This window comes from Sitophilus oryzae, unplaced genomic scaffold, assembly GCF_002938485.1.
Source record: "Sitophilus oryzae breed Bouriz unplaced genomic scaffold, Soryzae_2.0 scaffold_937_pilon_pilon, whole genome shotgun sequence".
In the NCBI taxonomy this organism is placed as follows: domain Eukaryota; kingdom Metazoa; phylum Arthropoda; class Insecta; order Coleoptera; family Curculionidae; genus Sitophilus; species Sitophilus oryzae.
The window spans coordinates 477,997-500,215 of NW_022147569.1; the positions used below are offsets into that span (position 1 = coordinate 477,997).

The 22,219-nt window shown below is 32.5% G+C and overlaps 1 protein-coding gene and 1 long non-coding RNA gene across 2 annotated transcripts in view; one reads left to right on the forward strand and one right to left on the reverse strand.

Moving 5' to 3' along the window:
* LOC115890887 (serine/threonine-protein phosphatase rdgC) overlaps positions 1-22,219 on the forward strand; it is a 494,608-nt gene that overhangs the window by 359,996 nt on the left and 112,393 nt on the right. The window lies entirely within an intron of this gene.
* Positions 18,215-19,088, reverse strand: LOC115890890. Its single transcript, XR_004051724.1, has 3 exons — positions 19,032-19,088; positions 18,617-18,745; positions 18,215-18,322 (listed from the first exon to the last, which is right to left on the reverse strand). It is a non-coding gene; the product is annotated as an uncharacterized LOC115890890 (long non-coding RNA).

The window sequence follows — 22,219 nt, forward strand, 5'->3', positions numbered from 1 at the left end:
ATAGAATGACATATCATATGTCAACTTTTGATATTCTCGCTTAATAAAAAATCGTATTTTAAAAATCAATCTATAGTACCATGGCTATGTTAAAAATACTAATTCTTAATCAAGGAGCCTTGCAAAAATAGATTTCATCGTCTAAAATGGTTAGTATCTTATTCTTAAGAAAATGCTCAAATCGTATTTTTTTACTTTCCATTCCATTTTGAAATCGCTCAACTAAACGTTTCTGATATTTAATAACCACTTAAACGGTACTCAAGATTGCGATTCTGTATCGATTAAAAGTTAAATTAAATTTGATTAAAATAAAGAAAATCCGGAGAATTGACGTCAATGAATTAACATAATTTGCTGATATACGATCGACAATTCGTTTGAGCAATAGTACCAAATACTAAAATTCCTAATTTCCTACAATTCTCTAACACATCATTGCCCATTGTTGATCGCTTCGTATTTTCAAAACTGATGTTTTAACAAACTGAACACATTTTTGAAAATTTTGCCTGTTTTTTCCTAACTATTGTTAATTCTTAATTAAATTTTATCTTTGAAAGCGAAAGTTACAATTATTCTAAATAAACTTGTAAATCCACTCCCGCGATACCATTAATGTATACAGCTAAATAAAATAAAATTAACGAAAATTTAGAAATCCATTTAAAAGTGCGTTAAAAGTTAAAAGTAAATTACTACCCCTCGGCACTGAAAAATGTTTTTAACTCTATAAATGTCATTTTTAGCATAAAATGCAAATGAGTATTTGAAAACGGATAAACTTAATTGCATTAGGAGAAAATTTTTATAGGACCTGGTTCTTAGTTGAATAATGTAATGCTATATACAGTGTTTTATTTTAATTATTCAAAATTAAAGCAAACTATGTGAGAGAAATTAGCTGAAATAAAATAGTGCTCTTAACTTTAACACAGTAATAGTGCACATTACTACATTTAATACCAAACAAAACATATACGCGGTGGCGCACCTCATTTACCTCTGTTGATTATACGAAAACGGAAACATGTAGAAACAAAATATTTTATGGGTACCTATATGTGGGAAGGCAATGTGCAATGGAAGGCAATTGTATTTTTTCTTATGGAACACCCGGTATTTAATTTCATTTTTGGATTCTTGGACATAAAATAAGGTATTTATTATAACGGTTTAATATTTTAAAAGCTTTGATTTTTGAGATATTTAAAGATATTTAACTATGCATGCTATAATAAAAAAGATTGTCAACACTCTGTATATTGCTTTTTGGGAATTAATGCTTGTGCTGACTTTCTAGCCAGAGAAATAAACTTTACTAAAAAATTTGATTGCTTCCTTAAATGTATACAGGTGTATCAAAAATTGCTGGTCTATTTTAAATATTTATTTTACAAAAAAACTTCGTTATTTCAAATGTAACACTATGTATTTTTTTAAATAGGTCGAAGCAGATTTAAATGCTCTTTCAAACTGTATTAGAGTTTTCTATACCTATCTGGCTCAGATTTTGAATAAAAAGCGATCTTTCAATAAAATTGTAATCAAGACGTGAAATCAATCATGGCTGGTGACGCCATGGCAATTTTCTAGTGACACTTAGTAGCTATTTTCAAAATCGACATTAGTTTATGGACTTTATTTAAATTTATAACAGGTTATTTTTATTTAATTTACCTACAATAAGGTTAATAAGTAGGTATTTATTATTTTACTAAGAAAAAGGAAGCAGTATCTGCTGGGGGAAGGAATGGATAAATATGTTACTAGTGATTTTATTTTGTGAGGACAATTGCTTGCTGGCCTGAAGGGTTTATGCTCAAAGATATCCAAATAGGAATTTTCTTGACCAGCGTTCCTTTGAAAAATTACTTTTCATCTTTCCTAGAATAGCGTGGTATATGAAAAACCTATTAGGCTGAAACCTCGGCAGAAACCTGTCGTTGGAAGTGAAGAAAATGAATTGGCCTTAATTGGTTCTTTTATAGAAAATCCAATATATCTGCAAGTCATCGTGATATAAAATACAGGAACAAATACAAAGAACTACTTTTTTATTTTTCTTGATAAAATAATAAATTCATACTTACTTATTAAACTATTGTAGGTAAATTAAATAAAAGTAAACTGTCACAAATTTAAATAAAGTCTATAAACTAATGTCGATTTTGAAAATAGCAATTAACTGTCACTAGCAAATCGCCATGGCGACACCAGCCATCTTGATTGCCATTTTATTGAAAAATCACTTTTTATTTAAAATCTGAGCCAGATAGGTATCTCTATCTATCTATTCAGCCTCTTCGGTCCATCGTTGGACATAGGCCTCCCCCAATCTCTTCCACTCTTCCCTCTCTGTCTCTCTTCCCTCCCCTCTCTACTTCTTCTATTCTCCCAGGGCCTCCAGTTTACGATGCATTTGTTTCATCGATCATCCTCCTGTTTGCCATTGTGACCGGCAAACTTCCATTTCAATTTTGCTACTTCACTTCTAACATCCCTTACTTTTGTTTTTCCTCTGATCCACTCATTCCTTTTTCTATCTGCCAGCCTTATATGGAGCATTTGTCTTTCCATAGGTATTTGAGATTTTGTTACCCTGTCCATATTTGATTTTGTCAGTGTCCAGGTCTGGGATCCGTAAGCAAGTACAGGGAGTTGATTATATACTTTGGTTTTGAGGTACTGTGGATATTATCCTATTTTTTCAACACTAGGTACTTTTTCAACACTAGGTACATTTTTCAACAAATAGGTATAGGAAATCCTAATACAGTTTGAAAGAGCATTTAAATATGCTTCGACATATTTTAAAAAATACATAGTGTTGCATTTGAAATAACAAAGTTTGTATGTAAAATAAATATTTAAAATAGACCAGCAATTTTTGATACCCTTGTAAACATTTAAGGAAGCAATAAAATTTTTTAGTAAAGTTTATTTCCCCGGCTTCAAAGTCAGCACAAGAATTAACTCTGAAAAGTAATGTACAGGGCGTTGGCGAACTTTTTTATTATAGCATGCATATTTAAATATCTTCAAATATCTCAAAAACCAAAGTTTTTAAACATATTAAACCCTTATAATAAATGCCTTTTTTTGTGCCGAAGAATCCAAAAATGAAATAAAATATCGGGTGTTCCATAATAAAAAATATAATTTTGATATGGATCTTAGTTCTGACATACCCTGTACATTTGAAAATAATTTTAAATTATGTACAGGGTGGGTCTAATTCGACGCTTTTAAATGGAAACACCCCTTTCTATAGGAGATAGACAAAAACTAATATCGGTGTCCGGAGCTCAATTTTTATCAAAAACATGCGTTTTTCAAAAATATGCATTTTTAACAAATCGCTGTAACTTTTTTGCTATGGAAAATTTTGTATTTTTATGGAAACATTTCCAACGCATCTTTTTACGTTGAATTTAATGGTTTAAGTATATTTTTTTTTTAAATTAATAATTTAAGAATTATCAACAGAAAATTTGATTTTTTATATGGGACACCCTGTATATATTTAAATTATTGAAAAGAATTTAAAATTACCTTTCCAAAAATGTAACACACTTGATATTTTGCTCGATTCCTCTTTGAGATATAGGGTATATAAAAATTCGCCCGCTTTAAATAAGTAGGCTTTGAACGGCACCGGCTGTAATGCAAAAAAAATTCTAGCTGTGAGCATCAATTAAAACGAAAATAATATTTGCTATGAGAGATGCCGAATTTTATAACAACTTAAAATATATTTAACCAACATCAACACATTTAAACTATATCTAATAACAATAAAAATAAATAGCAAACGAAGACATGAGATTTTGCTACAGATGTTCGACATATCGACCGTCTTCTGTTATGGACAGACTGGGCAGTTTTTGAACATTTCTCGCGGAATTCATTAACTCAGTAGGGGTGAAAGATACCCTCTCATAACTGCTAAGTATTTCTAATTCTTGTCTAGATTATACGGAAGAATAAGGAACCTTTATTCTTCCGCAAATATATCCATAGGATTAGATCCATGGGCACTAAGTCAGGCGGCCTCGACGGCTGGGATCTTGGTTATCTATTCAATTATTCTTGAAATTGGCTACAAAAATTTGCTGATAACTTCAGCGTTCTGAGGCGGTGCGTCGTCTTGCTGGAAAAATATGTTTTTGAGTTCCATTAAGGGCATATCATCAATAAGGTGTCCAAAACCTACTAGTTAAAAATGGCGAACTTTTAAAAATTCTGTATTTCGAAGGGGATTATAACAAAATATCAAGTGTGCTATATTTTTGGAAAGGTAATTTTAAATTCTTTTCAGTTAATTAAAAATATAGAGGGTGTCCCAAATAAAAAATCAATTTTTCTGTTGATAACTCTTAAATTATTAATTTTAAAAAATATATATTTAAACCATGAAATTCTACGTAAAAAGGTGCTTTGGAAATGTTTTCATAGAAATACAAAATTTTTCATAGCAAAAAAGTTACAGCGATTTGTTAAAAATGCACATTTTTGAAAAACACCCCGTAACTCCGAAACGGTAACAGATATTGATGTGAGGTTTTCACCATCATGTTTTTGATGAAAATTAAGCTCCAGACACCGATATTAGTTTTCGTCTATCTCCTATAGAAAAGGGTGTTTCCATTTAAAAACGTCGAATTTGACCCACCCTCTACATTGTCTTTCTACATATACCCATAAAAATGTTGTTTCCAGATCTTTCCGTTTTTGAATAATCAACCGAGGCGAATGAGGTGCGCCACCCTGTATATGTTTGTTTTGGTTTGGTTTGGTTGCAAATTTTTTTCGGGTGTCTTAGATCTTTAGAGGATTCACATTCCAGGTTATGGATGGAGTATTCCAGATTTATAGGTTCCGCTTTAAGTTGGTTTCCACTTGAAGCAGAACGGTTCTGATCCGTTGCAAACGTTGCAACGTTTGCTTTTTCATTACCTTCTATCACTTGATTAGGGGTAGAGTAGAAGGTCTTTATTTTCTTTGCCTAATTTCTTTAGCTTCTGTATGCATGTGTTTCCGAGAGTTCCTGTCTAAGATAAGTTGTGCGCAACTTTAGATAGCGTAGATTTCTGCCTGAAGCATGCAACCAAGGGGCACCTAGGTTCGGAGTATTTAGTTTTCGTCCAAAATACTCCAATCCCTGTTCCTCTTTTAGTTTTGAAAGTATTAGTATAACACGTTATGGTATGGACTGCTCAGCAAACGTTTCTCTCTTCCAATTTTCTTGTTGTACTTTTTTTACAGTTCTACCATTAAAGGTTTAAAAAAAAACAAGTATGTTGCTCAAATATAGAAATTTTAAAACATTTTCCGATGCACGTCATCAATCACATCGAAATTGACACTAAAGCCTATAAACCTGAGTAAATGAAATTTTAGCAAAAATGTTTAAATTTGTTGACTAGATTAATATACCAAGCAGCTCTTCATTATACTTTATAGAGCAAATGATTGTAACAAATATTTTATTTATATTAAAGCTGCAAAAATTAGTTTAAACCGATTTTTATTATCGCCTTATTGGTCACATTGCGCCATGTTCAGCAATGTTGTCGTGTATTATTTGACAATTATCCTAGTGTCAGTCATTATTTTGTATAATCAGGCGATCTCTAGAAACAAGAGGGGTGAACAGAACTATTATTCGCTGGTTTTGGGAAATGCTGTCAACAAGAACAGCAGAGGCTCAGATAGGCACCAAAACTGTAGCTGTTAAAACAACGCAAGGAACTCCACAAGGTGGAGTAACCTCCCCTTTGCTGTGGAGCTTGGTGGTGGATGAACTACTAGACGAATTAACTCTAGCGGGAATACACTGCATTGGGTATGCAGATGACATAGTCATGATCGCTCGGGGGAAACATGAAGGCATCTTGTGTGATATTATCCAAAGAGGACTCCGTATCACTGAGAGATGGTGTAGAACTGTCGGGCTGAGTATCAACTCAGACAAAACCGCGATAGTGCCATTCACCAGAAAGCGAAGTCTGAAAAACTTGAAAAGAATCCAACTAGATGGAAAGAAAATACTGCCAACACAGGAAGTTAAATACCTGGGAATAACCCTGGACAGTAAACTCCTGTGGAACAGGCATATTATGAACACAACCAGCAAAGCCATAAAGGCTCTCATGATATGCAGAAGACTGGCCGGAAATAGATGGGGCTGCTCCCCTAACATTTTGCGCTGAATGTATACCTAGATAGTAAGACCCATGATTACTTATGGAGCAGTTGCCTGGTACACAAAACTAGAGCAACGGACGGCAAGGCTAAACCTATGCAAAGTCCAGAGACTAGCATGCGTTTGCATCACATGAGCCATGTGAACCTGTCCAACAGCAGCAATGGAGGTCATTCTAGATCTAACACCACTGCACATTGTCATTGGTAAATATGCCAATGCGACAATGATTAGAATGGTCACTAACGGAATTAGTGCTGGGAGAATTGTCAGATCAGGGGCTTGGAACACCCTCAAAAAGGAAATACCACTCCTGCAACTCCCAGTGGACGATATGTCAAGAACGTACAACTTTGAGAAACATCTCAATGTAGTATTGAGCAATAAAAAGGATTGGAAGACTGAAACGCTTGCCCAGCAGTTAAAAGACCATACCATAACTTGGTATACTGATGCTTCCAAAACCAATACGGGAACAGGGATCGGAGTGTTTGGGCCGAGAGCTAAATACTCCGAACCAATGGGCACTTACCCTAGTATCCTACAGGCAGAAACCTACGCTATCGAAAGATGCGTACAACTTATCTTAGATAGGAACTATCGGAAACAAGAAATAGCCATCTTGTCTGATAGTCAAGCAGCGTTAAAATCGATCAACTCAGTATCAATCAATTCGAAATTGGTCAAAGAATGCATAGAGAAGCTGAATAAATTAGGCAAAGAAAACAAAGTCCTCCTACTCTGGGTGCCTGCTCACCAAGGGATAGAAGGCAATGAAAAAGCAAATAATCTAGCTAGGAAAGGAGCGAACACTCCACTAACTGGACCAGAACCGTTCTGCTTTCCAAGTGGTAACCAACTCAAGGCGGAACTCAAGAACTTGGAAGATTCCATCCGCAACCTGGAATGGAAATCTTGCAACGGTCTAAGACACTCGAAGAAGTTTCTGAGGGCTTATGATCAAGAAAAATCACAGATCTTCCTGGGTTTAAGTAAGAACAATCTTTGGACTGTCACGGGGTTTTTAACAGGACACTGTCTCCTCAATGAACACCTCAGTAGATTGAAACTAAGAAGAAACGGCGAATGCAGAATCTGTGGGGAAGATGGGGAAACACCAGTACACCTCATCACTGAGTGCGCCGAGACGACAACCATTCGTGCCATGAATTTTGGTACCACTGATATTGGAGACGGAGAACTACCCTCTATAAAACCGTCCCAGATACTGGCTTTTGTCAAAGCCCTGGGACTGTATGATGAGTTATGACTCAAGAAAGGGGGACACAATGGATCTGTAAGGTCGCAGTGATTAACCTCCCTCCCACTCATTCTAAATTCTAAAAATTCTAAAAAAAAATAATATCGTGTTGTTGAATTTTTGGGAGTAATTCTCGTTTTTTGCCGTTTTTCATAGTTTTTTTTCTAAAATTGTACTTTTAAGCACAAAAAGTTCTTTTAAGAACTAAATTTTCAAGATTTTTTACTGCATTTTTTGAAATTGTGGATTGAAAATATGCCGAAGCCTTTAAACAGTCAAAGCAAAGCGCTTGTAGCTTCCCTGATAAAATATTTTGAGCGCGAACGTGACAATAAAGGTCCTTTATTACCCTTGAGTCAGAGAAGTAGGATTGATTGGTAAGAACATTATACCACTTTCAAGTTATTTCTACTTATTTCAATTTGTAGCGGGTAGCTGCTGCCTTAAAAAAATTATATAAAAATTATATACTAAATATATATTGTTTGTCACTTTTAAATTAAGATTCATCTCATAAATCCATCACAATCTGGCAGCGCTGTCGCCATCGCTTGTCACTCAAAGTTGATGACGTGCATCGGAAAATGTTTTAAAATTTCTATAGACATACAGTAGAGGCGTAAATATGTAAACATAAAAATAATTAAAGCAAAATTAACTCACCTCTACATTTAAAATAATTGAAATTCTTTAAAATATTCTTAAATAGTTTAGAATTTTTTATGATATCAAATTAATTCAAATATTTTTACTTTAATCATTCGACTAAAAACGCAATTCGTAATTTTTAAATGAATTTAACTTTAACCTCTTAAAACGGTAATATAAAACTTTTTTTCCGGCCATTCAATTTGCAAAAGTATCTTTTTGGTTTCTCTGGTATTCAATTATTCAAATTACTTTAGGTTAGTATCGGTTAGGCTTAATAGTTCTTTTATAAAGTCAGCTTGAAACAGTATTAATAACACTTGACATTTAAATTGGCTATTCAGAGGAACTGAATAGGACGAACCGGAAGTTTTATTAGCATAATGGTTTGACGTTAGTTCAAATTCCCGAGCGTATTTACCGAGTTCCAAGACCTGTCAAGAGCAAAATCTTGTTAACTTTTTTTACCATACAAACGTACGTTACGATTAAGCGAATCCTCCATATTAAGCACTAATTTTACACTTTGAATAAGCTTTTTTGAATGTGTATATCTATGGAGAAGTTGTATTATCAGTAATAGCCTTGTTTATATATTCTTAAAGTTGCCCAACCGACAAAATGTGCTGCCAACTGGAGGACAAATCGTGAACCTTTCCGGGCGGAGTCAAAAATATCGATTATTTTCGTTATTTTCCTCAGAGTAATGTAATAATATAGCCCAGAGTTTCTGCGAACTTTAATAGTGATCAGCTGATTAAGAAATTTAAACGAAACTTTTATTTTATTGTAAATTGTGGATTATTTTTGCCTGTTATTTTAAGAATTCTAAACCGTATTAACATACAACCGTACAACGTATCGAAATAATGATTTCTTTCATAATTTCGATATGTTGGTACATTATTTATAATTTATGATAATGCTAATTGCTGTTAATTTTATTTATTTATAATTTTATTTTTTTATTATAATTAATATTTAAAAAAAGTTACATACCTATTTTAATTTGATTTAATGGAGGTTTATAAAAGAATCATTTCATTCTTAGATTATTTTATTCTAAATTGAGTGCTTTACGAATTTTATGATATTTTTTTTTAAAACATGAAACTTTTTACATTTTTGATGCCAACTAATAGGCATGGTATTATTGGTATGGAAATTAGCCAAGAAAGAAAAGAATTGGCTATAACTTGTAATTTTTCGAAAAAAACATATTATACCTATATCGCTGAAAAGCTTAAAAAATGGCGCTTTTTATGAAGTCATGGCCAACTATGGTTTCCATTTAAAAAAACATAATGTTTATGTCATATGTCAAAAATGACAGGTTTTAGAAAAAAAAACAGAAAACACAAACTCATTAGGTATGTGATTATCTACAACTTTTATCTGAAAACTTTTTGTCTAAAATACCGTATGATAATATATATAAAAACGGCTTCAGCGATGGCTATGAAATGACGATCGATGATATTTACCATATAATGTTACATAGATATAAAATGACAGCGATCTTCATTTCATAGCCATCGTTGACGCCGTTTTTATTCGATCATACGGTAGATTATAATGGAATTAGAGACAAAGTTTTAAAATAGCCAAAATTTTTTTTTCGAAATATCTAGTAAGCCTTGAATTTCTCCGAAAAATCCGAAAGGCGCATATTTATGACCCCACAAACTGCAATTTTTTCCCCATTTAACCGACTCTCTATCTCCAGTAGTTTCCGAGATACCCATAGAGAACATCGTAGGAAACTCACCCTGTATAGTATTTAGAAACTAACTATTATTATTATTTGACTAGATTAATTTGATTAATAAAACTCGATTAATTTAATTTAAAATGAATTTGATCAGATTATTTTTTCGTATATTCTACTACCAGAAAATCAAAATTATATGATAACGCACTTTTCAACGAAGTTGAAGGAAGATATAGTGTATCATCACAATACTTAATAGAATTACTACAATTAGAAGAAAAACAAAAAGAAAAAATACACAAATACCTTCACCTACTACTCATCTACAAAATAAACTAATATAATCTCTTATAAAAACACTACACAACTACTTCTTCACTACTTCAACCACTTCTACACTGAAAAAATTATCAAACTTACTAATTAATCAAACAAAAAGAAAAAATGACCAAATTATCCCTTCACCTACTACTTAACTGCAAAATAATAAACTATAAAAACACTACTAAACTATTTCTGGTATTCTACACTAAACATTATAATTAAACTAAATAAAATTAATCTAATTTTACACTACAACTACAAAGAAATAAGAACATTTTAAAACTAAAAGAAACAGAACCTCGATACGTGCAACCAGTATAATAGATCAAGCGGACAAAGAATATAAAATACTTTAAAAATGTGCATTCTGAAAGAAAAAATATCTCGAAAATTATCTAAACAAACATTTTTTTTCTTATCAGTGAAAAGCATCGGCCTCGTCGGCTTTGCGAAATTTGTCGGGTATTTACAATGGTCGAATTGTATAATTACCAGCTTTTATAGCATATCTAATAGACAAAAAGTATCTGGTCGATTAGTAACCAATTGGCACAGTCCGAAAATTATCGATTTTTATTTTCTCTGTTTTTATTGGTCGCTTCAAAATTCAGAGTAACAAAAAATATTTTTTTTGTAGTAAAAGACTGTGAAATACGCCCCGCCATCTGATGCTTTACATCCATAAACGTCTTAGGTTGAGCTACTTTAAAAATTCATATACAAGGGTAATAGTAAAGAACATTTTTAAAAAAGTATTAGTATGTTAGAACAAGCAAATATTTTTATGAGGAATGTTTCATATGTTTTTCAGTTTCAAGTGTCATTAATACAAATTTTTCGATTTATCAATAATAAAAGAGTTTCGTCTTGTAAAGATAATCCAGGGATACTAAGGGATGGCAAAGGTTAGTCTTGGGTCGAGATTTTCGTATGTAAGAAGAGTACAATGTTTTTATAATGTACTGTAGCGTTTTTTAAACAACTACCACTGCGAACGGCAGCTTTTCATCGGAGAGCAGTCGTGGATAAGATATTTCACTGGAAAGAAAACTAATTAAGAACAATAAACAAAAAAATAGATATTGGGCGCCAGGCATGTACAGAGAAAGAAAACACAGTTGTATATTACTTAAAACTAATGACTATATTTATTCATGATGAATTCTGATTGTAAATAGCATTGTTAAGTAAAATTATGTATGTAAATAATATTAAATATGTTCTATGAAAAGACTATGAAAAAATACAAGGCGTGTAACGTTATAGAAAATATAAGAAAAGTAGCATTACTTTATTTAAATTGTTAAATTTTATGCGGTGTTAAATCTGATGTGTTGCAACCTGTAGATTCTAGAATCTATGTCTCGTTATTTATCTGTTAATATAGCGCAATAATAATATCTATAGAAAGTAATACTATTACAAGGCGTAATATAATGAAACCTAAAATCTAAATCACATTGTAACTACTGAATCGACATAAATGTTCCTAATAATCTAACCACTAAATATAGTCTGTACGATATTATTTAAAATGTACATTACTGTTTAAGACTGAAAATATAGAAAATCTAAAACATAAAAACTAGAACGTAAATCTACACTTAGCTGTTCTTTATGTAATCTTGCTTCAAACTGTAGCAGCGTGAGGTGGTCTCGCATCTCTGTACTCAGCCATCCAACACAACCAAAGGGGCCAGAATGAGGACACCGTGACTTGATACAGCCGTAACTAACTAGCTTATAGCTGGGAACGAAGCAGCATGGGACTCAAGTTACATCCACGCTGTGGCACTTATATGAAAGAAAAAATCGTTCTTACTGGGGACACTCGTCCACAGGACATCCGTACATAAGATAATGTCCGTACATAAGACACTACCCGTACCGCAAAAAGTTGGGACATCCGTAACTCCACCCTAAAAATATTCAATAATAATATCGAATCTATAAAAGGTAATAACTCATCTTTACCTGTAGCCTCGAAATAGCAGCTGATTCAAATTATACAGCAAGACTTAAATAATCACCATTTCCAAAAGCTGGGATACAACAGAGCGTCAAAACAAAGTGAGGTTAAGCACGGAGAGAGTTGACAGAAGCGATGTTGACAGCGCCTCCTCAGAGCGATAACAGGGTTGTGTCGAACGATAACAGGGTTGGCGACTAGGGAACGTAAAAATTACGCGTCAAATAAACTATCCGGCCTGAACGAGAGGGAATCCGGTGATGATAGGCCAGATATCATATATTATATATAAAAAAGACATGTAACGAACTAAAAACGTTACAGTACTGAACAAAGAGAGAGCAGTAAACACGTTGCCAAACGTATGAAATAAACCGATAAACTGTGTATATTGCTAAGAGACATGGAAGGGGATATAGAAGATTTTTCGCAGTTGACCGGTCGACCCCTTAGGCAACCTAATAATATTTTGAAGAAATATTAATTCCTCATTGAACACCGGAAAAATATACTGGATGTTGCAATTGAAATAAAGGAGTAACTTGCTTTTAAAAGTGACTAATGTTCCATATTAATTTTGTCTCACCCTGTATAACTTTTCGGGTTGAATTTCAATTTAACATACAATGGTTACTGTAATTAAATATCAGGCTATACAAGGTCAACTAAAATTTAGGTAGCTGTATCGAAATTTAAAATTTACTCTTCATTTTCACGAAATGTGAAATATGTCAAAATCCTTAGATTTTGGGTATATGCTTCTTTAATAAAACTGACCTTTATTTTTTTCCTAGAATCCGAAAATCAATTAATATATAGGGTGTTCCATTAGAAAAAAAACACAACTTTGATGTGTAACTTTTTTTGGGGACACCCTTTATAATTCTATACTTTTTTACAAAATGCTTTCAGTTAACTTACATATGCTGCCAAAATTTCATTTCGACATAAACTACTGTTCTCCTTGGAGCTTACGCGGCGTATGAGAGAGGCCACCCTGTATAAACAGGTTGTTATAGGTTAATTAAAAAGTGAATAAAATATAGGATAGCGTAGGCCATCTTTAAAACTATTTTAATAAACGCTGTAACATTATAATATTTTGTTATGTCAGTTTACTTCTCGTCATAGTAAATAAAACGTCACTTCGTCGTGACTATAACGATATGCAAATTCCATGTTCTTTATTGCCTGATTATAGTCTGGATAACTGACTGGTTGCATTTGCCTGTCGATAGTGTTTCCCTTTAATTAGAACGTACGCTTATTTGATTAGTGGACGACGAGACTGGAAACCGCCATAACTACGCCTACCGATAGCTCATTTGTTTGCAAAGTGTCGAGGAACTTCAAAGGCTAAACAAGGTTATATACAATGCTCCCGCTAGTTGTAATTTTATAAATGTAACGAGATGAAAATATTATAAAGGCGATATTTTTAAAATAAGGTTGAAAATTAAAACAATAGCGACAAAGAATTTTAAATTATCTTTTGAAATAAAATTATTAGTTATAGTAATCTTTTTAAAACTAAACTATTTATCCAAAAAAGTCCTATGGGTATTTCGCCACTGCAAGAAAATCTACAAAATAAAATAGTTATTTTTGAAGCGAAACTTCTTTACGCGCGATGGGAGTAAAAATTGAAAGCCGCGAGTCGGTCCTTGATTGATGGCTGCGGGACGGGATGACTTTGTCATATCGTCAACCTAGAATAAGATTGTTCTATAGACCATTTCGATGAAACTGAGAAAACAAGGTTTAAAGTTTAAACTGGATATCCGCGAACACTATATACCAAAATGGTTTCTATTAAACATATAAATTAAAAGTAATATAAAAACCTATCAAACATATGTAGTCAGTTGAGTTGAAGCAGCTGGTTTCACGAAATTACAAAGTGTGAAACATTCGAATTTGCTAACAAATCAGTGCTTTTTAAACAAACGATTGAGCAGTCAATTGAGTTGAAGCAGCTGGTGTCACGAAATTCCAACGTGTGAAATATTCGAATTTGCTAACAAATCAGGCAATCAGTGCTTTTCAAACGAACCGATTTGCCGCCTATTTGTCAAACGAACGTTTAGTGGTGCAATTTCACCCGCTTAAAACAAAAGCCTTAAATTTAAATAAAAACAGATACATACATTGTATGTTAGAGAGAAAGAGATCGAGAATAAATGGATATAGTGTGACGACTTTTCTGTCGTTACCCAAATAGAATGAAAAAAGAATCCGTTGCTCAGGGTTAGAGGAAAGCTGGGTTCGTAGGTAAGGCTTCTGACTCACAGTGACTTTCTAATGTTGTTAAAAAATAAAAAAAAATGATAATATATAGGCTGCAGAGATTTTAATATTGATGTTAAGAATTCAAATAGGTATGGTCAAAGACAGTGAAAAGGGCGCCACCTACTTTGTTTATGAGAGTGGTAAAGTAAGAAACCAAAAAGAAAAATAGGATATCACAACATAGCTAAAATAAAGTAATCAACAGCATTAAGGGTCTATTATGTTTATCAGGAATAAAAGTCAGAAATAACTATCCTACATTAAACATTTATTGAAAACGAACACAAGTATCATCAATTAGTCACAGTAATCCCAATAAAACCGCAAGTTATTTTAAATAGATTCGAATTTTGTAACTGTATTCTTTGAACTAAGTAAGCTACTTAATATAAAAACAGGTGAAATTCATGTATGTCTCAATACGATGATGTTTCGAAACATGTCGTGTACAAAAACCTTTAAAATGAATACGTGTTAATAATTTTCATATAAAATATCATAGCTAAGTAAGAGTGTACTGTACGAATCAAATTATAACTTATAACGTTAAATAAAAATAATTTTGACTACAATATGTGGGATAAATAGTGATAATTTACCAGGTTATTAAATCTGTTGTCTCAAAAATTATAAAATAAAAGCGTACCTTGTGTATCAAACTTAAGAGAGAGAGACTTATCTGTATATAGTTTCTTATGATGTAAACAGGTAGGTAGGTATTCTCCAGACTAACAGAAGTGGATGCAGATGACTATGGCAGGAGAAGTCTTCGATATCAGCCAAAAGAACGATTGTAATGTCAGGAACACTGTCTTAAGGTCTGCATAGGTCCATACAAAATGAAAGTGGGTGAAACATAACAATAATTACTGCATTATTACTGCATACCATGTGGTAATTACTGAGTACCATGTGGTAGTTACTCTATAAATAAAAAATAGTTCTCAGGACAGATACCCAATAAAAAAAAACAACTTACGGTCTGAAAATCAGCTTTACATAAATATATTCAAACCATATGCCGATCCAAACCAGTAATTAAATACTCAAATAAACGAAATAACAAACGGAAATAACTGAAATAGAATTTAGTTAGATAGGGCTGTATAAAATGGCGGATAAACTTACGGTGATCATTCCAAGAAGAAACCAAACAAATACGATCTATACTCTGGATTGCATACTTTACAAGGTTTTCAAATTTTCAAATCGGATACCCATGCAATGGAAGTCGAAAAGTGGATTCAGAATGCTTTTCACTGGAAAATTTGTCGGACGCCGGAACACGCGTCTTCTTCAGATCCAAATTCCCAGAAAAAAAGACCTTCTTCTCAGTTTCAGAACTGAAGCCCAAAAACTTTTCCCCACCGACAAAATGAGAGAGAAAAAAGTGATATCATATGATCGAAATCATTAGAACAGAAAATCGCAATCCACAACGAAGTGAGATTCGGACGGAAGTGAAATGCAATTAAGGAAGTTTGGCATATAGCGAATAGATGGCGCTAATAAACAAGACAAGTGAACTGTAATAAATGAAGTTTGACATCTAGCGAATAGATGCGCTAATAAAAATTAAATATCGAGACAAGTGAGCTGTAACAAATGGAGTTTGGTATCTTTGGCATCTAGCAAATAGATGGCGCCAATACTAAGAAATTTAAATAAAAATAGATTTCTAAATTCAATTTTATTAAAGGAAATAAAAAATGCTACAATAGTACAATCTAATTTTTATGCATAGTAACAGATTTTTTTAACTGGTATTTTCGTTCCATATCCACTTCTTAGGATAAAGAACACAGTAATTCTATTTTTTTATTACAAACTGTAGGATGTAGCCTTAAATAGTGATTTTTGGATGTAGGCCATTATATGGTTTCGCGACTTTCAAATTAATATGGATATAGTACCAAATATTAGATTTTTTTTCTTTATTTGTGAATTTGGCTATATTGTTTCTGTGGATATAGAACAAGCTAATTCTGCATAAATAAATGGTGTATGTAACTCATTTTACCCCAAAAGTGGATATAGAACAACCTAATTCTAGGGTGACGATGTGACGCAAAGGTCATGCGAAGCATCAGATCATAGAAGTAATCGTTGACAGGAGATATGCCCATGATATGCCTTATTTTGATTATTTTATAGGGTTATGGCACAGGTTATGGTTGAGAATTGTTTTTTAGTTCGTTTAATTTAATAATTACTAAAACCGGCAGTTCCAAAAATATATTTAAAAATAAAAGACAAAAATCCAAAATATTTATTATCTATTAACATGGATTTGAACGATATTAGGTAAGAACACTGAATTGATTCGAATAACGCTAACATTTGCCTATAAAGTAGTGTCTAACTATCTTAATTTCTATGAAAATGTGACATCTGGTTTTTTCCCATGTAGTCTTCAAATGGTATAAAAATCAGCAGGAATTACCCATTTTGCAGTAAAAAGACACTATTGTTGAATCATTGGTAAGACTTTTGCGGGTATTTCACAAATAAAATCAATTGTCTCATCAAAAACTGAAAATGCAAAACAGATAGTAAGCATTATAAATATCTATAAAAATAACCATACTTAACGTCTATTTATGTCCTACAAACCAACCATATTTTAACCAATATTTTAATATCCTAGCCTAAGTAAATAATCAAAAATGCACTTTTTATATCAAGAATGGTAATGGATATACCCAGTTTCCAAGGATTTCAATAAATCTTTAATATACAGGATTAAAAAAATTGTTGATTTGAGGTTAGAAAGGTCATTCATAAAATATATAGGAAACTGAAATGATACCGTCTGTTGGAGAATTCAGTGGCGCCATGCATCGGGTCGTTACACAACTTATGATACAATTTTATTTTATTTTACAGGAAACTTTACATTTTAACTACAGGTAACTTTAATTGTTTTGTCCACTCTAGCGCCATCTATTATCAATTTTTTGGAACGTAATTTATTTTTTTTGTACAGAAATAGATGATTTTTCTTCTATTTCCTATTTTTTAATAAGAATAAGTTACTCTAAATGCGACATCGCTCCATTACATCGTATTGTTCTGAAACAGGTGACATTACATTTAGAATTAACTTATCCTCATCAAAAAATATGAAATAGATAGAAAAAACAGCTATAGTTAATAAAATAAAAATAATTAAAACTGGATATGTTTAATAATAATTATTAGTAATAACTTTATTAAAAAAAGTAAATAATACAAATTATACAATAAATAAAATTTCTTTTCAGACGAAGGCTCGCACGGCACTGCTATTCTTAACTTGTTCATATAAATACAATAATAATAATAAATCAATACAATGGCATTAACTAACAAAGCACAACTAACAAAGTTTTGTCGCGAACTTATTCGAAGCGCGGCGAGAAAACGTGAATTGGATCGGGGATGGTATCTATGTATAAAAATGCAGACCCACGGATTAAAGCGAAGTAATGCGAAGAATCAAAATACATGCAATTAATCCAATGACATTTTGGCCGCTCCGGCGCTTCGCAAAAGTTTAAAGCATGATGCGCACTTGTGCGAAGCGCGCCAAAGCCGAAGCCATATGCGAAGCACTGTTTTTCGCACGCGATGGATAATTAAAGTTGTTTTAAGCTGACCTTTTTAATTTTTGTATTATGCGTACAGAAATATTATCTATGTGACGATTTGATAAAACATTGGATTCATAACATTAATATAAAAATGCCTTTTATTTTGCATTTTCCTCAATTTCTACCCAGGTATTGTCTCGTCTCAATTCATTATGATAATTTGGACTCTCAACATAACTCTTTGTAGCTCTGTATAATCATAATGAATGTTTCATCATCCTTGATCTCAGTAATTAAACTGAATTCACAGGTTGTACGATTCCTTTGCTATGCTTGAGATCTGAAAAAAATAAATATGTATAATTATGCGACACAAAAAAATCTCGAGTATGGTTTATAGGATGAAAAAATTAAAAGTTGATGCCGTTGAAGGGCTCTAAAATCTCAACAGAAATTGGCTATGAACTTTTTATCTTTGTCTTTAAGTTAACACAGGAATTATTTTTCATAAGAAATAATTATGGTGTTTACATGCCTTTTAAAAAATATAAGCAGGATTCAAAAACAATTGCTGATAAAGCAAATTTACATTTTTGAGTAGTATGCTCCACTTATTATATTTTTTAATTCTTACCTAACTTGGGTGTAAACCCTGGGTTAAATTCTTGAAAGAGGTCTTACAAGAGGCAGATCTTACCTCACTCACAAAAACTGCATCATCTGCACTCTGAAGATTCCTGATTTGGGTTATCTGATCCTTTCTCTAAAATGATAGATACAATTTAAAAAATTTAAAACGATAATTTCAATAAACCAAATTCAGTTTGGATTCGTAATACATATTAATATTTTTAATAAACTTTGGAATATGTAATAATTGAATCACTCTCTGCCAAATTAAAGTAGGCAGTGCCATAACTTTTTTATTTACAGCTCAATTAAAATATTTTTTATAAAGTTAATATGATATTTTTTTAAAAAATAATAATGTTCATCTTCATTACTGAATATTTTGCGACTTTAATTTGGCCCACGGTGTAGGTACCTACCCTTTTCAGTTACTGCTTTTCTCAGGTAACAGTACATGTCTAATACCAACGAGAGAGTGGTCCACCAAAAAATTCTACAACAAATGTTTGTCTTTAAATACAGGGTTTGTACCTGGATTGACATCACTGGACACCAAATTACCAGTAGATTGATCATCTAAAAGATTATTTTAATTTTATTACAACAAAATATCTGAAAACGTTCGTTATTTAACTAAATGCATATATACTTACTTTTAAGGTTTCGCACTTGATATCACTTTTGAAGTAATGTAGGATCGTTCTTCGACAATGTATGTCTTTTGGAAAACAACTCCATGCATGCCGGCATCGGAACAACATACTTATGAAAGGGTTTACGGCCTGATTCCATCAATGTTTTTAATAAAAAGTTTAAACAATCACTAAAATTTCAGTAAAACTTTTTTCGATTTTTGACGGTGCATATTATTTGATTAAAACTGACTTGATTTAATTTGAAAAATGCTAAAAGTCATAATATTTTTTCCTCAAGCGCGACCGGTGGTTCGTCACAGAACTAATAAATTTGTGTATAACTGGTTGCGGTGAAAAAGTCCTTTCAAAGATCTCAATTTCAGTTTCCCATATATGACATGACGTTAGCGTCTTGCTACGGATCATGCTGTCACCGAACTAGTAAAGGAATTTCTTTTAATATGTCTATAACATATTTTTCTAACAGAAAAATGCAATTACGCGTGGGCTACTCTCGTTTTTCCCTTGTATGGCAAAATAACTAAGCTGTAACATCTCTGGGAATAAGCGTATATTGCTTTCTTTGATGGTGCCTCAAATAACGCTAACATTTGCCTATAAAGTTGGGTCGCTATTTTAATTCCTATGAAATGTTTAATAAAAATTAAGAAAACATAAAGTTATAAAGCTAGAATAGTATATGGTTTTATATTAACTCTTATTTTTTGAAGTTTATAAGAAGCATTCATAAAAAATATGTATCCTTCTAATCCTTCAATTTAATAGCTGTTAGCAAGAAGTTTCACTTCGAAGATGCGCACATAATATACACACTGTTTTTTTTTTGTAAACGTTGCTACCTTAATCCAACGGAGACTAATGTCAGCAGTGGCTTACTAATAAACAAATTTGCCTAACGGACAAAGAAAAAAACTGTTAAAAAAAATATCCTAATGCAACTATACGAGAACACCTTAGTTTTTTTTAAAACAGATACGTCTACAAATATCGTTGACGTTTTGTAATGCCAGGTCCAGACCAATGCGACAAAAAGTAAACACGATTTTGAGACAAAAACAAGACAAACTTGCAACAAAAAACGGGGAATTCTGACAAGACAAACTTGAGACAAATTGTCCACACCGCAAGGACAAAAGTACAACAAACTCAAAAGTTTAGTTGTTGCGAATGAGTTTTATTAACCATGTGTGATTTCACTGGTCTCCTACTGTTGGCAGCACAGGCCATCCACACTGCGCCGACAACTTGTCGTAAAATATACGAACAAATCATAGACACTTTGATCTTGACCGACTCGAGACGGGACATTGAAAAGTCTCCGAATTTTGAAACAATACAAAAATGAGACAAAAATCGCAGACATGTATTGGATTTGTCGTAAAACATGAATGTTTCTGTCCTGTCGTTGTTTTGTCTGCTTGGTCTGGACCCGGCATAAAAATGACATTATATCAAGTTAAACTTCAAAATTAACACATACTACCTGATAATTAGGTATATATATTATACAATTATAATGAGGTAAAACTGGGTTAAACCAAAAAGCTTCAAACTTTCTGTATAATTATTTTTAGTTTGTTTTTAATTTTTACGTATGTTATGTTTATTTATATTCTGTTCTTTAAAATCAAAGAAGCGATTGCCATATTTTACTAACATCTACAGATACATGAGCAATACATTAATTTTTATTAGATTGTATTAAAAACGCCTTTTTTATTTTTCTTTTAGAGGCTATCGCTTCTTAAAAAAACTTTTTATGCTCTAAAAAGAAGAAAATAAAATTTAAATTAAATTATATCTATTAATCTATCATTTCACACAATTTATATGATATAAAAGCTTTTTTTTTGAGAGGAGAAAAAAAATCTTGCGTAAGGCACCTGTCGTTGGGTAGTGCCAGATTCATACCGGCTAAAATAAAACTTCCTCGCATTCCAACGCCTTATCCAGCTGGCAACCGCTTGCGCATTCTTCCGCTGGAAGGCTGTCTATTCGACGTGGCGCCGCATTCTAATCTCTTTGACTTGTAATATTTCTCGAACGCATCTATATGTAATTTTCCATGACATTTTACTGTTTAACTGGCATCATATTTTTGGCATTAAAAACTTCTCCGCCACTGTCCCGTTGGAATGACTAATAACTGTTTTCTAAACTGTTTCCATTCATTGCAAATGAATAGTGTGGGTTCGACACTATCAACATCTTTGCAATACACGCACAGGTTTGAGGTGGCTCTTTTATGCAAATAGCTGTTAAAGCATCCGTGTTACTGTCAATGCCTGAGTTAGAAAATCTGTCTCTTCAAAACATATCTAAGCAAGCATTAATATCTGGTATGAGATCATATGTCTATCTACTATATCTATTTAGGTTCTACTCCTTTTGCTAGGATTACCAGACGTCCGGATTAATCCGGATATGTCCGAATTTTCACTATATTCGGGCGAGTCCGGGCGGGTTTTCATAATCGTCCGGATTTTAATGTTCCATTAAGAGTCCATTTCGCTAGTACGAAAAGTAGCAAAATAAGCATTCGGTATTTAACGTTTTATGTAAAATTGGCTAGGTATTTTTACACAAATGAAAAAAAAAAATTAAAGATAAAGGATTATATTTCAGGTCCAGTCCTCAATATTACATATCATTTTTAACAATGTAGTACATGCCATCTCATACTTTTGAGCACAAGGTTTAAAGAAGAATAAGAAAAAGAACACAATCTCTGCTCCTTCTTGCTTTGGTTGTGACACTCGCCGCTAACTTCATTGTGTTTTCTTGTGCGGCGAGTGCAAGGTTAAATTTTTGGCGTTTCGTTTAATTTAATCAATTTTTAGCGCTAAATAATTAGGGAAAGGTATCTGATGTGAGTATACATTGTCTAATTGTTACGTTGTAACCCTATATGTACAAAAACTACGATAGTATTGTTTATTAGGAGTAAAATA